At 43.3% G+C, this 15,761-nt stretch overlaps 1 pseudogene across 1 annotated transcript; it reads left to right on the top strand.

Moving 5' to 3' along the window:
- The first annotated feature begins 11,817 nt into the window (after nucleotides 1–11,817).
- LOC307095412 (small ribosomal subunit protein uS2-like) lies at nucleotides 11,818–12,611 on the top strand (annotated as a pseudogene). Its single transcript has one exon. The product of its transcript is annotated as a small ribosomal subunit protein uS2-like (transcript).
- The last annotated feature ends 3,150 nt before the right edge of the window (nucleotides 12,612–15,761 follow it).

Below are 15,761 nucleotides of genomic sequence, written 5' to 3'. Positions count from 1 at the left end.
TGAAAGCCTTCTGTGGCTCAAGACTTAACTATTGGCCATGGTCTGCAAGGCCCTGCATGATCTAGCTCCCACCCACCTTGCCAAACTCCTGTTTTGCCTCGTCCCCTCTTTTTATCTTGCAAAGCCATGTCCCTTATTGTCATAATGCCTTCCTAATACTTTTCCCTCCTTTTGAAGAGCTATCCTCCCCACCCCATCTTCTCCTGACTAATGTCCATCAACCATCAGCTCAGCTATAAGTTCTAATAACTGTTCACCAAGAGATACTTTCCCTGGCCCCCATTCTCCTGTAATAGCATCTTTTAAAGTTTGCAATTAGGTTTGTGTTGAATTAATGTTTCCACCCATCCACCTAGCCCCCAACTAGACAGAGCTCCACAAAGGCAAGGGCTGTGATTATCTGGTTTCATTACTATGTCTTCAGCATCTAACCAGTGTCTGACACATAATAGGTGTTCAATCATTATTTGAATAAATATATTATATAATTAATTAATCTATACATCTATATTCTAATTCCTAACAAAATGAGAGAAACAATGCCTAATTCACAGGGTTGAATAAGAATAAAAATGAGATAATGGAGAGGAATGGACTTTATAAACCATGAGATTCCTTACTAATTTAAGGAATTGTTATGATATTGATTAATGTAACCAGCCTTTAGGGGGACAGGGAGGTGCACTACATAGGGCATAGGGGCAGCAGGAGAAATGAGGGTGGAAGTGAGAAAGGATATTTGAGGTCTACATTCCTCTGAATAAGAAGAGTTTCTGTGGCTCTGTTGTGTAGGATAAAATTACAAGAACACTCAATTCCCCTGCTTTAAACTTGAAGCTCATAACTTATAACCCTCTGGGATCAAAAGAAAATACCAGGTATAAATATTGCCTGAAGTCACTCTTGGCATTTAAGGTTTTAATTGTCTTCCTTTAAAGCATATTCTCCAGGTGCTGGCTGAGGTTAGGGTGACAGACTCCTGGACTGGGCCCATCTCCACTGGTGCTTCCCATGAGGTGATCTGTCAGCCATGGCACTTGCTTGAGGCACTGCACAGCTGACAAATGACTTTTTGAAGAATGCCTCTTGGCTTTTTTTTTTCTTTCCCTTCCTTACCTTCTTGGCTTTCACTGCTAACAGGTGGGGAGGGTATCACCTCCTTCTTCCTGCCCCTCTAGAGCACGTCCATCTAAAAGGCATCCCTGGGGGCTTGACATTCCAGGTCTTTAGTTTCTTACATTGATTTCCTCAAACCCCATCAAGTCATAATCTCCTTTCCTGCAGGGAAAAGACACTTCCACCTCTTCCTCCATATCCTCTTAACTCCTTGTCTTGGGTCAAGAGACCTAAAAAGGCCATTTCTCATTTCCATCTTGTCTTCCATTGTTTTCTCCCCTGGGATGTCTCTGCATTCATGGCCCTGAGATGCCTCACTGGTCTGGAATGTCCATGGCAAGCCAATCCTCTGAATCATAGACTTAAAGAAATTGGAAAGAGCAGAGCTCATTAGGCTGTCATTTCCCCAGTTTCCTCCACTGACCTGGATATCTTCCCATTGGCTTGATGATGTCCTTCCCTGCTCCATCGTCTCACTGGGCTTTGAGCTATGTCTATATGGTCCCAGAAAGGTGAAGAAAAAGGCATGAATCTGAGTAATCCAAGCAAAACCCCCGTATTGTCTCAATGATTTGGGCATCCTAGTACAAAACACTATTTTGGTACAAGATTTCAGAATAGTTACCTCTGATAGGTGCCATGAACTGGAGCTGGAAAGGACTTTGCAGCTCATCTGTTCAAAGACTTACTCCTTTTTTGGTTTATATCATTATTGAGTTATAATTGACAATTTGCATGCCATGTAAAATATTGTTACAATTTTCTATGTTATGACATATGCATACCTCCATGAAACCACCACTGCCATCTAGTTTCTATCACTCCCTAAAATTTTCATCTGGCCCTTTGTAATTCTTCACTTCACCCCCTCCCTATTCTCCCCAGGCAACCACTGATTTGCTTTCAGTTACTATATAGTTCTATATAGTTTTCATTTTCTACAATTTTATATAAATGGAATCACCCAATATGAATTTTTTGCTGGTTTCTTTCACTCAGAATATTTATTTTAAGAACCATTCATGTTGTATGTACTAATAATGTCATATGTCTAATTTTGGCTATTGTGAAAAATGCTGCTATGAACACTCATGTACAAATTTTGTATATATGTATGTCTTCAATTATCTTGGGTATATACCTGAGTATTTACCTGGGTCATATGATAACTCTATGTTTAATCTTTTTAAAATTAAAGTATAGTTGGCATACAATACTATATTAGTTTAGGGTGTATAACATAGGCGACTTGACATTTATATACCTTACAATATTTAAGCAGCTGTTCAGCCTCACCAGTTAAGTGTGAAGTTCTATTTTTCTTCATCTCACCATTTTATTATTCATGTTTTTTTTTTTATTTTAGCCATCCTAGTGATGTGAAATGGTATCTCATTGTGGTTTTTATTTGTATTTCCCTAATGATCACAAATATTGAGCATCTTTTAATGGTTTTATACATCTTCTTTGGAGAAATATCTATTCAACTTCTTTGCCTACTTTTAAAATTGAGATATAACTCACATAACATGAAATACACCATTTTAAAGTATACAGCTCAAACCCTAGCCAGTTTGGCCCATTGGATAGAGCATCAGCCTGCAGACTGAAGAGACCTGGGTTCGATTCCGGTCAAGGGCACATGCCTGGGTTATGGGCTCAATCCCCAGTAGGGGTGTGCAGGAGGCAGCTGATCAATGATTCTCTCTCATCATTGATGTTTCTATCTCTCTCCCTTCCTTTCTGAAATCAATAAAAATGTATATTTTTAAAAAGTATACAACTCAGTGCAACCATCATCACCACTATCTAATTACTAAACATTTGTGCAACCATCATCACCACTATCTAATTCCCGAACATTTTCATCACCCCAAAACAAACTCCATGTCTATAAGCAGTCAGTTCCAATTCACCCCCCTAGCAACCATTAATCTACTTTATAGCTACATGAATTTGCCTCCTAATACATTTCATATAACTGGAATCATATAATATGTGACCTTTTGTGAATAGCTTCTTTCACTTAGCATAATGTTTTCAAGGTTCATCCATGTTGTAGCTTCTTTTGGGACTTTGTTTCTTTTTGTGGCTGAATAATATTCCAGTGTATGGATATACCACAGTTCTTTATCTATTCACTAGCTGATGGACATTTTAGTTGTTACCACTTTTGGACTATCTTACCTTATAATAGAGAAACATGCAAATTGACTGCACCTCCGCTATGCCCACGATTGGGCCAGCAGGAGGCTGGGGGCGGGACTCCGGGTGGCATATCCGCCCTTGAGAAGATCAAGATGGCGGTGCCCAGTGGCCGGGCCCAGGCCGCCGCTCTGGGGGGTGCCTGGGGCTATCGGCACCCCGGGGGGTGTGGGGGGGCGTGGCCGTACCCATGCCACCGCTCCCGGGGGTGCCTAGGACCATCGGCACCCCGGGGGGGCCCATGCCAACGCTCCCTGGGGTGCCTGGGGCGATCAGCACCCCGGGGGGGGCGTGTCCGGCCCCTCCCGGGGGTCCCGGGGGGCGATCGGCCACGGGGGGGCGTGGCCGGGCCCCTCCCGCCCCTTCCGGGGGTTCCGGGGGTCGATAGGCCACCTGGGGGGGCGTGGCCCGGCCCCTCCCGCTGCTCCTGGGGGTCCCAGGGGAGGCTTTCCGGGCCTTGGGCACCAGCGGGGAGCCTGCACCGATCGCAGGAAACCACTGGGGGTCGGCTCCTGTGATCGGTAGCAGGGACGCTGGGTGCGGCCAGCCCAAGGCCAGGAAAACCTGGGGCAGAGGCTTTCCCGGCCTTGGGCACCAGTGGGGAGCCTGCATGGATTGCAGGAAACCACTGGGGGTCGGCTCCTGCGATCCTTAGCAGGGATGTTGAGTGCAGCTGAGCCCAAGGCCACCGCCTGGGGCCAAGCCCCGACCCTGAAAAAGGCAGAAGGTGGTGGCCACAGCCAAGGCCTGGGTCCCTGGTGCCGGCAGAAAACTGGTGCAGGCAGCCAGGTGAATGAAGGTCTATTGCACGAATCTTCGTGCAAACGGGCTACTAGTTATGAATAATGATGCTATGAATGTTTGTGTATAAGTTTTTCTGGGAATATGTTTTCAGTTCTCTTAGGTATAGAGTGGAACTGTTGGATCATAGGGTAAATTAACATTTCAAGGAATTGCCCAAGAGTTTTCCAGAGCAGCTATACCATTTTACATTCCTACCAGCAATGTATGAGAATTCCAACTTCTGTACATTTCCCCCAATGTACAGGATGGTTATAATAAAAACAAAAATTTTCCATTTTTGTTTTTATTATAACCATCCTAGTGGGTGTGAAGTAGTATCTCATTATGATTTTGGTTTGCATTTCCCTAATGACTAATGACTTCTCATGTGCTCTGATCTTTATTATTTTCTTTCTTCTACTTACTTTGGTTTAATTTGTTTATCTTTCTCTAGTTTTATGATGGAAGCAGAAAATCATTGAGACCTTTTTTTCATTTCCAATATAGGCATTATAGTACATTCCAAAAATTCTGACATGTTGTGTTTTTATTTGTACTCATTTCAAATACTTTCTAACGTTTCTTTTAATTTCTTTTTTGCCCCATGGATTATTTTAAAGTATGTGATTTAGTTTTGAGATATTTGAAAAATTTCCATAAATCTGTTATTGGTTTCTAATTTAAATTTATTGTAATCAGATTTATTACAATATTTTTTACAATCCAATTTATTGTATAACTTCTATTATTTTTTATTTTTAATCCTCACCCAAGGATATGCTTCTTGATTTTAGAGAAAGGAGAAAAAAACATTGATGTAAGAGAGAAACATTGATTGGTTGCCTGATCAGGGATGGAACCCACAACCTAAGTATGTGTCCTGACCGGGAATTGAACCTGCAACCTTTTGGTGCATGAGACTATGCTCCAACCAACTGAGCCATTCTGCTGGGGCTAACTTGGATTCTTTTAAATTTTTTGAAACTTGTTTTATGGCCTAGAATATGGCCTCTCTGTCTTGGTAAATGTGCTGTATGCCTTTAAAAAGAATATGTATTCTGCTGTTGTGGGGTCGAGTGTTTATAAATGTCATCTAGATCGAGTTGGTTGATAGTGTTATTCATATCTTCTATATGATTGCTGAATTTATGTCTACTATTCTATCAATTATTGAGAAATGAGTGTTGAAATATCCAACTACAATTGTGGACTTTTTTGTTTCTACTTATAGTCTGTCAGCTTTTTCTTCACATAGTTTGAAGCTCTATTACTAGGTGCATAAATACTTAGGATTGTTGTCTTCTTGATGAATTGACCCTTTATCACTATGAAATTACCTTCTTTAACTTTGGTAATATTTTTTGCTTTATAATCTACTTATCTCATGTTAATATAGTCATTCCACATTTCTTTCAATTAGTGTTAGTATGGTATATCTTTTCCCATAATTGTACTTTTTAAATCTGTTTTTAACTTTATAGTTAAAATGCTTTACTTGTGGGAAGCAAGTAATTGGTTCTTGATTTTATATCCTATCTGATAACCTCTGCCTTTTATTCATGTATTTAAACCATTCACATTTCATTTGATTGTTGGCATAGCTAGGTTTAATTCTATCATTTGGTTATTTGTTTTCTATTTGGTTCATCTATTCTAGTTCCTTTATTTCTGTCTTCTTTGGGACTAATTTATTATTTTTTACGATTCTGTTTTATCTCACTTATTTGTTACTTTACTGATTACTTTCAGTTTTAAACATCTTTAACTTACCTAAGTTGATCTTCAAGTGATATATACCACACCACACACACTATAAAGAATTTACAATTGTATAGGCCCTTTCCTCCCCTTCTAACCATTGTGTTATTGTTGTCATACATTTTCCATATATAATAAACCCCACACTACATTATTATTGTTGCTTAAACAGTGTACTATCAAATATATTTAAACTAGAGGCCCAGCGCACGATTCAATCGTGCGGGTAGGGTCCCTAGGCCTAGCCTCCTGCGATCAGGGCCATCTTCTGCCTGTTCGCCAGTCCCCAGGCCCAATGCTGCCTCCGCCGCCGCCACTGAGCTGCCAGGCTGTTGGGATCACCAGCTCATCCCCAGCCGCTGCCGCTGCTGCTGGGCTTGAGGCGCTGACGAAGGGGAGCATGGCAGGGGATCCGGGTGCGGACAACCGGCTCCCCGCCTCCGATGGCAGCGGAGCTGGGTGTCCAGGGTGTCCGAGGCAGCCCCCCTCAGCGGCCGCCAATCCAGCCGTTGAGAGGCAGGGGCGGGCGGGCAGGAGTCCCGCGCCTCTCAATGGCCGGATATGCCACCCGAGTCCTGCCCCCCAGCCTCCCACCGCCCAATCGTGGGCGTAGCGGAGTGATGGTTATTTGCATATTGCCTTTTTATTATGAAGGATAATTTTTTAAATCTTATATATTTACACATGTAGTTACTATTTCTGGTGCTCTTCCTTCCTTTGTGTAGATCCATATTTTAATCTCTTATCATCTTTCTTCCATTTCTTGTAGTATGTGTCTGCTGGTGATGAATTATTTCAGCTTTTGTATGACTGGAATGTCTTTTTTTGGCCTTCCTTTTTGAAAGAAAATTTTGCCTGATATAGAATCCCTGGTTGAAAGTCTTTTTGTCAGTTCTTTAAAAATTTTGTTCCAAAGTCTTCTCACTTGCATTATTTACAATTAGAAATCTTATCTTTGTTTTTTTGTACATAAAATGTCTTTCTCCTCTGGCTGCTGTTAAGATATTCTCTTTATCACTGATTTTGAGCCATCTGATTATGATATGTCTTTGTGTCGTTTTCTTCATGTTGCCTGCACTTGGAGTATTTGGATTTTGCCAAGTTCCTTGGATCTCCGGGTTTATAATTTTCATCAAATTTGGAAAATGTTTGGCCGTATTTCTTCAATCATTTTTTCTCCTCCCTCCTGTCTCTTTTTCTCCTTCAGAAACTCCAATTATATTTCTATTAAGCCACTTGAATTTTTCCTACAGCTCACTGAGGCTGTTTTTGTTTTTGTTTTTTTCATTTTCTTTTCTAGTTGTGTTTTATATTGAATTGTTTCTATTGTTATGATTCAAGTTCACGAGTCTTTTCTTCTGCATTGTCTAATCAGCCATTAATCTCATCCAATGTATTTTTTACCTCACATGTTATAGTTTTCACCTATGTAAGTTTGATTGAGGTATTTAAAAAATATCTTCTGTGTCTCTACTTAAATTTTTGAACATATGGAATGCAGTTATGATAACAACTTTAATATTCTTATTTGCTAATTCTAACATCTTTGAATGGGGGGATGAGGACAAATATGTGACACCTTAATCAATAAAGAAATTTAAAAAAAATTCTAACATCTTTGTTAGTTCTGGTTTGATTTCAATTAATTGATTTATCTCCTCCTTATGGGCCATAGTTTCCAGCTCTGTCCATGCCAGGTAACTTTTTATTGGATGCCAGGCTGTGAATCCTACCTTGTTGGGTTATTTTAATATGCCTGTTTTTCTATAATCAGTGGTTCTCAACCAGAGGCTATTTTGTTTGTCTAGAAACACTCTTGATTGTTATAATTGAAGAATGCTATTGTCATCCACTGAGTAGAGGCCAGGTATGAGGGTAAACATCTTACAATGTACTGGACAGCTCCCACAACAAAGAATTACCCAGCTCCAAATGTAGTTGTTCTGAGGTTGAGAAACCCTGCTATAAATATTCTTGAACTTTGTTCTGGGATTCAGTTAAGTTTCTTGGAAATTGCTATATCCCTTTGGGTTTTGCTATTAAGCTTTGTTAGATGAGACCAGAACAGTGCTCAGTCTAGAGATAATGTTCCCCAATACCAAAGCAAGACCCTTCTATGTATTCTACCCAATGCCCCAATTTTAGCTGGTTGGAAATTGGTACTATCCCCAGCCCTGTGTTAGTTCAGAGCACTATTCCCTCTAATCGTTTGGTATGGTTCTTTCCTCAGCATCAAATGGTTTTCTCATGCTTGTGGACCTACATAGAGTTTATTCCATCCCTGCTTCACCCCCAGCACACAGCCTACCTCTTCAGGATGTCCTAGAGATAAGTCACACTCACTATTTATACTCTCACCCTCACCTCGGACCTACTTCTCCTTCTGTATCTCAGTGCCAGTCCCCAAAGCTAGAAATCCAGGAGTTACCCTTCACTCCTGCTTCCTCATCACCCTGCTGTTCAATCAGCCAATTTGTTCTCACCAGTGTCTCCTGCATTCTGTCTATACTTTCCATTCCTACAGCCCCTGCCCTATCTTGGGCCATCCTCTTCTCTTGTTTGAACACTTCATAAGATGGCTCCAACATGCATCTCTAGCATCTCCTTCCACTCTTCCTATATATCCTCACCTCCAGTGTCACAGAAGTTTTCACTGATTATCATGCAGACCGGCCTTTCACAAGTCTGTACTTTTGCAAATGCTATTCTCTTTGCCTGAAATATAGTTCCTCCACTTCTTTGCCTGGCAAACTACTCATGCTTCAAGAGCCAGCTTACAAGTCACCTCTTCTGTCAAGCCCTCCTTGATTTCTTGAGTCAACTATTCATTCCTGACCCTTCATTCTTGTACTGCGTTTTGGTCACACTTTAACAATACTGTTCATATCTCTTTACACTGCTGTCTATCGCCCCTACTACTATAGCTGCTAGGGATCTAGCAATCCCTGTAGGTGCTTGCTATGGACTGAAATGTGTCCCTCCCCCCAAATGCATATGTTGAAGCCTTACCCCGAAATGTTGCTATATCTGGAGATAGGGTCTTTAGGAGGTAATTAAGATTAAATGGGGTCATAGGGGAGGGCCTTAATCCCATAAGACTGTGGCCTTATAAGAAGAGGAAGAAGTATCTCTCTCTTTCTCTCTGCCATGTGAAGACACAGAGAGAAAGGGGCTGAGTGCAAGCCAGGAAGAGACTCTCACCAGAACCTGACCACATTGACACCCTGATCTCAGACCTCTAGCTTCCAAGACTGTGAGAAATAAATTTCTGTTGTTTAATACTCAGTCCATGGTATTTTGTTATGACAGCCTGAGCAGGCTACTACAGCACTTAATACATGATTAATGCTTTTTTTTTAAAAAAAAGCCTCAACCGAGGATATTTTTCCATTGATTTTTAGACAGAGTGGAAGAGAGAGGGAAAGACAGAGAGAAATATCGATGTGAGAGAAACACATCAATTGGTTACCTCCTGCAGAAGCCCCCACCCACCAGGGCCCCTGGCGGAGGAAGGGAGGAGGAGCCTGCAACCAAAATACCTGCCCTTGACTGGAATGGAACCAGGGACTCTTCAGTCCGCAGGCGGAAGCTCTATGCACTGACCCAAACCAGCTAGGGCTGATGAATGCATTTTTGAATGAATGAGAAAGAAACAGGAGACAGGGAGACGGAATAAATGGGGAGAGAAGCTGCAGTCAGAAAGCAGAAGGCAATAAGAGAAGAATTAAGAAAAAAAAACTAACAGGAGTAAGAAAGCAGAGGATGGGAATGAGCTCAGAAGGGAGCCATTTTTTCAGTGGAGATCATGCCCATGCCAAGGGAACTACTGCCAAGATGGAGAAGGGTGGGTACAGACCCAAGGGCCAGTGCTGAGCATCCAGGCACAATATTTTATATTCTGTATGTTTTCAGGAAAGGACCCAATGCTTGGGGCCCTTAAAAAGGAGGCACCTTAGCTCTTTGGCTGGGCAACAGCTGGGTGCCCTCGCTTCCCTGGTCAAAGAAGGCCGCTGTCCACACCCAGCTGCGGGAGAGACTAGGGAGAGTGTTTACTCAATGGCCCCAGTGTCCTCAAAGGACTCCGCTCTCAGTTACACAGCAAACAGCTGGCAGCAGCGTTGTGGCCGCGTCCTAGGCGCTGCGACCCAGAGCCTCCAGTGATGTTTAAACCGGGACTGTAAGAATGAGTCCTCCACCCTCATCTTCCTCCAGTGGGCTTGGAGGTGCTCGTTTATGAACTGGGACCTGACAGGTGGCTTTTTAAAAACTCTCGTTCTGACAGGACGCCTCCAAAAAAACGAACATAAAGTTTTCTGTCGCCTAGGACTTGTGCAAATTGATTTCAGACTCTGCCACCCGCTGCAGCAGACCGCGGTCTTTCCAGTAAGAAGATGCTTCCTGGCGGGAAACGCGGACTGACAGGCGACCAGGCGGCAGTGTCTGCCCAGCCCTGGAAGCCAACAGGCTCCATCCTCTGTTGCCTTGGGGCCTGCAACTGCCACTCTGCGCTTTGGAATCCGCCCTCTACACCGCAGCAGCAGCCAGGGGCCTTTGTCTCCCCAAACTGGGAGCTCCCTGCAAAGCAGCACTCCCTTGCGAGGAGGGAGGTCCTTGCTCCACCCACTCGGCAAAGCCTTTAAGATCGGGGCTCTAAGCCAAAATAGGGCGGACATTTAGAAACCAAACCAATAATAGAATTGGAATACATTTGATCACTTGTTGGGGAGGGGTTGAGGTGCTTGGGGAGCTGGTCCAGAGAGCTGCAGGGAACTGCGGCTTTGAGAGCGTTCCCGTTCCCGGAGCAATCATCAGTGCTTGCAATGCTAGCAATCATTGCTAGGCCCAGCCCCGCAGTTAGTTGGACAGGACGAGCCATGAGGTCTGGTTCTTTATTCTATTGTTCCCACTCGGTCAGAAAGGGCTTCTAGCAAACATTCTGCTAGCCCCAGCTTTCCCAATGAAATGGAGACCTTTGCTCTGCTGTCGCTATTCAGGATGGGGTTTTTGTCCAGGCTAAGGCCTTATTTACCATATCTACACTAGGATGTCAAACCACCAGCCTGGCAAAAAGCTGAGCCAGCCTGGGACTCATGGAGAAGTGGAGAGATGTTCCCACCCAAGCGGCCACACACTACCCTGAAAACTAGGAGCAGCCCCACGTCCACATTCTCCTGCCTGGCTCCTTGGCAGTACTTTTCAAACACTATCACTTGGACAAATTACCTGGGGTCCTTATTAAAATGCAGATTCTGATTTAGAACTGGGTGAGGCCTGAGAGTCTGCATTCCTCACAAGCTCCCAGGAGATGTAGCTGCTGCCCTGGACCATACCTAGAGAAGCAAGCCGTAGAGCAATGCTCTTAACTGCAGCAGCAAGTTAAAATCACCTGTGGAGCTTCAAACACTTGAACTTCACTAAAAGAGTAAATCTTAAGTGTTCTCACCACAAAAAATAAAAGGTAACTATGTGAAGTGATGGACACGTTAACTCCTTCGTGTAATCACAATGTATACGTATGATAAATGCACACCTTTAAAAAACATTATGTTTGTATGCTTGATCCCCAGTGTGGGGCATGCAGGAGGCAGCTGATTGATGAATTCTCTCTCATCATTGATGTTTCTGTCTCTCTCTCCCTCTCCCTTTCTCTCTGCAATCAATAAAAAAAAAAAAAAAACCTTTAAAAAAATAAAACATTATGTTGTACAATGAAATATATACAATTTTTATTTGTCAATCATACCTCAATAAAGCTGGGGGAAAATGAATTAAGCCAGGCTCCACCCCAGATAGTCTAATTTAATTCTTCTGGGATGTGGCCAGACTTTTTTTTTTTTTAAATTAAGCTTTTCAGGTGATTATAATGGGCAGCCAGGATTGAGAGCCACTGGTCTAAGCAGCTGTGAAGAGGGACTTAGGCTGTAGCCAGGGACATTGATTCCATACTGAACCCACTTAGGTGGCACCAACCTTGACTTCCAAATGGCACAGTACATCTGGAAAAGGAAAAGTGGTGGCATCTGCATCATAAATCTGAAGAGCACCTGGGATAAGCTCCTGCTGGCAGTTCATGCCATTGTTGCCACTGAAAACCCCGCTGATGTCAGTGTCATATCGTCTAGGAATGCTGGCCAGCGTGCAAAAGTCTGCTGCTGCCACTGGAGCCACTCCTATTGCCGCTTCACTCCTGGAACCTTCACCAACCAGATCCAGGCAGCCTTCCGGGAGCTGAGACTCCTGGTGGCTACTGATCCCAGGGCTGACCACCAGCCTCTCACAGAGGCATCTTACGTTAACCTGCCCACCATTGCTCTGTGTAACACAGACTCCTCTGCGCCATGTGGACATTGCCATCCATTGCAACAACAAGGGGGCTCACTCAGTGGGTCTGATGTGGTGGATGCTGACCCAAGACGTACTGCGCACGCATGGCACCATCTCCTATCAACACCCGTGGGAGGTCATGCCTGAAATATACCTCTACAGAGATCCTGGAGAGATTGGAAAGGAAGTGCAGGCTGCTGCTGAAATGGCTGTGAGCAAGGAGGAATTTCAGGGTGAATGGACTGCTCCCGCTCCCCCCAAGTTCACTGCTGCTCAGCCTGAGGTCACAGGCTGGTCTGAAGGCGTTCAGGTGCCCTCTGTGCCCATTCAGCAGTTTCCTACTGAAGACAAGTGCTCAGCCTGCCACTGAAGACTGTTCTGCAGCCCCCACTGAATGGGTAAAAACAACCACTGAGTGGCCCTAAGCTGTTCTTCCACAAACTCTTACCAGAATGGAAATAAGGTTGATGGGAAATAAACAGTTTCTTTTAAAAAATATATAGTGGTGAGTCTTACTAGTACAACTATCATAATTTCAAAAATAATGATGGGCATATTGATATTTTAATAGTTCTGTTTCATTCTAATGTGATAAAAAAAATGTGCGTGGTTTCTGTTGGTGGCCAAGTCACAGATCCTCTAATATTATGATGGATTGTTGCCTGCATTCATGATTGAAGGAAATGCTAAAATACAGTTAAAAGAGAGAAGAAATAAAGAAGCAATTTTCTGAACCCTAGTTCATGAACCCTCAGAATTTTAGCCACAGACCCCTTAGAAGACCAGGGGTGCTAGTTAAGGATCCACGTAGCCTTCCTGGTGCTACTTTGTGCGAATCACCCTTGGTTCAAGACCCCTCATTAGAGGTCTCTTTTGGTGGGGGGGATGGCGGGTATAGGGCTGGAGATTTATTTTTTAGAAACAGCCTGTGGTGCTGCCTCCTCTCCTCTGCACTCTTAGAGCTATGTCCTTTGGTTTTCTCTTGTGGCAGGTAGGGGACTTTGCACCTCACATAGGGTTTCTCTTTCAACAAATGTTAACTGAGCATCTAGTGAGTGCAGGGCTCTGTGCTATGCTCCAGACATGGGAATGGATACACAAAGAGATAGTTATTAGTAATAACAACTATCATTTACCAAACACTTTTTATATACCAGGCACCATGTCAGCACTCCATTCATGCGTGCATTTATTCATTCAGTAAATATTTACTGTCTACTAAGTGCCAGGCACTGTTTTAGTGACTGTGGGGATGGCAGTGAATAAGACAGCTAAATTCCCTGCTCTTATGAAACTTACACTCTAGTGGGGAGGACACAGGTACACAAAGTAGATAAGTAAATGATAGAGTCTGCCAGCCTATGGGAAGTGCTATGGAGAAAAACAAAACAGAGAAGGGGGAGAAGGGGTACTCAGAAAGGTGGGTGCAGTGTCAAATGGGGTGACCATGGAAGGTCTCACTGAGGAGATGGACATTTGAGACTAGACCCAAAGGAAGTGAGGGGTGAGCCTTTGCAGGTATTTGGGGGAAGAATATTCTGGGCAAAGAGAATATCTGGGTGAAGACCCTGAGGCCTGAACACGGAGGAGGCTGGCAAGGCTAACAGAGAGGAGTGAGAGGAAGAGTAGTAAGAGATGAGGGCAGAGGGCAAGTGGGAGGAGGGGTACCAGAAGGTGCAGGACCATGGAGGCCATTGTAGTAACCTTGGCTTTTATGCAGAGGGAGATGGGAAGCCATAGAGGGTTTGAGCAGAGTACCCCAACAACACTGTTAGGTGACAGTACCATTATTCCCATTTTTAAATGAGGTAACTACAGCTCAGAAAAGTGAAGTGACTTGGCTAGTGAGTGGAAACTTGGGGACCCCACACCTCCTCCTCCCTAGTCTCACACTCAGAGGAGGGCCAGCATGTTTCTTACTACCTTCTGTTCCTTTGTCATTACCCAAGGATCGTACACTACCCTGTGTACCCCCTCCTTGCTGTATCCACTAACTTCTGCCTCTTTACTTATTGAACACCTATGTGCCAGCTACTGTTTTAGATGCTGAGAATAAATTGATGAATAAGAGAAGTCAGCTCCTTGCTCCCATGAAACTTTTATTCTCGTGGATGGGGGAAACAGGTATGTAGGAAATTAAAAAAAAAAAAGAAATGCAGAGAGAAGAGTGGCTACGTTATAGAAGCTGGGTATCGGAGGCCTCTCTGTGGTGAGAACACTTAAGATTTACCTCCTAAATTGAAATGTGGGGGACCTAGCTGGTTTGGCTCAGTAGATAGAGCAGACTGAAGGGTTCAATTATGGTCAAGGGCACATGCCCAGGTTGCAGGCTCGATCCCCAGTAGGGGACATGCAGGAGGCAGCCAATAAACGACTCTCTGTCATCATTGATGTTTCTATCTCTCTCTCCCTCTCCCTTCTTCTCTGAAATCAATAAAAATATTTTTTAAAATAAATAAATAAATTGAGATGTGGGGGAGAACATTCCAGGCAGAGGGAGATATGTGAGTAAAAGCTAAGGTAAAAAGGAGCTTAGCATATTAGAGGAACATAGGGCAGGAGCATGGGTTAGGATGCAGGGAAAGGGCAGGAGACCCGTGGCAGCACAGGAGCCAGTTCAGCGGCAGAGCCCTGTGGGTTATGAGCACATAGGAATCCACTGGAGTGTTGGAACCAGGGAAAGGCAATTATTTGACTGATGATTTAAGAACATGCTGACATCATATATCATAGGGCTATTGTGAAGGAGAATGGATTGGTGGGGAAAGAGGGGATGAAGAAAAGTGAAAAGACTTAGGATATGTTTGGAGATAAAATCAACCAGACAAGCTGATAGATTAGATGTACAGGGAGAAAGAAAGAACTGAGATGGCCTCTAACTTTTTGGCTTGAGCAGCTGCATGAATGGTGATGCCATTTAGAGTCCTGAGGAAGTCTTTGGGCAAGCAACTTTGGAGGAAGAGTCAAGAGTTCTGTTTTGAACATATCTGTTTGAGATAGTCATGTCAACCAGGTAGTTAGATTCATGAGTCTGCTGTTCTACAGAGCAGGCTAAGCTGGAGGAGAGATAGAATCTAAGCTGGAGGAGGGATAGAATCAGAAATATTGCCACCATTATACCCACTTGTGCCAAGCACAGTGTCTGGCATATGGCATATAGTCTAAAAAATTTTGGTTGGTTGAATGAATTAATTAATAAGTAAAATGTGTTCTTAGAGCTTTGAAATCAGACAGACTTGGGTTCTAATTTAAATCTTGGCTCTGCTACTTACTAGCTTAATGTTGAAGTAGTTATTAAACCTTCTGGAGTTTCAGTTTCCTCATCTATAGAATGAAGACAGCAACAATGCCTATTCCATAGGGTTGTCATGAATATTATACTAAACTTGTGGCCCGGTGCACAGATTCGTGTACATTGAAAGGAAATTAATTAGAAGAAATATTTTAGTATCACTATTCGCCCTTTCTCTATAATAGAAGTGTCAACCAAATTCACAATCGACAATGACAGATTGAAACACATGGGTGCGATTGGCGCCAGCGAGAGCTTTATATGTATAGTGCATGCATGAGTC

This window comes from Cnephaeus nilssonii (assembly GCF_951640355.1).
Source record: "Cnephaeus nilssonii genome assembly, chromosome: X".
Lineage (NCBI taxonomy): Eukaryota > Metazoa > Chordata > Mammalia > Chiroptera > Vespertilionidae > Cnephaeus > Cnephaeus nilssonii.
Note: the sequence above shows the minus strand (reverse complement) of the source record. Positions and strands in the feature narration are given on the sequence as shown.